General features: G+C 37.4%; 1 non-coding gene across 1 annotated transcript; it reads right to left on the minus strand.

Moving 5' to 3' along the window:
• Nucleotides 1-437: 437 nt before the first annotated feature.
• On the minus strand, nt 438-508 carry TRNAG-CCC. Its single transcript has one exon. It is a non-coding gene; the product is annotated as a tRNA-Gly (tRNA).
• Nucleotides 509-1,176: the final 668 nt, after the last annotated feature.

Consider the following 1,176-nt stretch of genomic DNA (forward strand, 5'->3'; position numbering starts at 1 on the left):
GTGGGAGGGTACTATGATACCACTACACTAGATGTGCACATCCTGGAGGGAAGTACTCTATCTTTGAGTTGGACCATAAAGTTAACTAATTCTATGGCTTGGTCAATCTCGCCCGCCTCTTCACTAGGAGAGAGTTGGACCATAAAGTTAACAAATTCTATGGCTTGATCAATCTAGCCCGCCTCTTCACTAGGAGACACCCCACCATTAGGGGTTCTGTAGGTGCACTTTTTCACTAATTTCTAATCTCTTTATTTCATAAAAGTCATTTGAAGATTGACCTACAAAGTAAGCTTGAAAAATGCACATTCAGGAAATCAAAGCACATCTTGGAGGGAAGTGAGGGAAGTCCTTTTGTCGGACCATAGCTTCACTACCATTACAGGAGAGTATGATACCCATCGAGGAAGATTGACCTACAAGGTAAGCTTGAAAATTGCACATTTAGGGAATCGAACCCCAGTCAGTACCGTGGGAGGGTACTATGATACCACTACACTAAATGTGCACGACCATAAAGTTTTAGCCAGTTCTATGACTTGGTTAATGTAGCACGCCTCTTTACTACTATTACACAGGTAAGACACCCACCAGGGATTTCTTGTAGGTGCACTTTTCTAGTGATTTCTAATTTCTTTATTTCATCTAAGGCATTAAAAGATTGACCAACAAGTAAGCTTGAAAAATGCACATCTAGGGAATCGAACCCCAATCAACACCATGGGAGGGTACTATGATAGCACTACACTAGTTGTGTGCAATTTAAGTCTCTTCACTATTGTAGCCCATAAATCTAAGTCTCTTCACTATTGTCCCTTCTAGGTGCACTTATAGCCATTTATTTCTAATCTCTTTATTTCATAAAAGTCATTAGACAACATAAAAATGTTGGTAGATGATATCGATCACTTATATATCTATAATGCTGGCTATGGGGTTCGAACCCATGCGCACTTGTCTGCAGAATATCTTAAGTCTTCCCTCTTAACCTCTCGGGCAAACCAGCTAATTTTGTTTATCAAAATTAAATTTAGCTAAACTAAATTTAAATTAATTAATTAAATATTGAAAATAAGTATGAATAATAAATTTGCTTTTGAGAAATATATTAGAAAATAATAAGAGTTGGATCATAGGGTTAAACACATAGTACTCTACCTTTGCATTATATGACCA

Source organism: Cucurbita moschata, unplaced genomic scaffold, assembly GCF_002738365.1.
Source record: "Cucurbita moschata cultivar Rifu unplaced genomic scaffold, Cmos_1.0 Cmo_Scf00026, whole genome shotgun sequence".
In the NCBI taxonomy this organism is placed as follows: domain Eukaryota; kingdom Viridiplantae; phylum Streptophyta; class Magnoliopsida; order Cucurbitales; family Cucurbitaceae; genus Cucurbita; species Cucurbita moschata.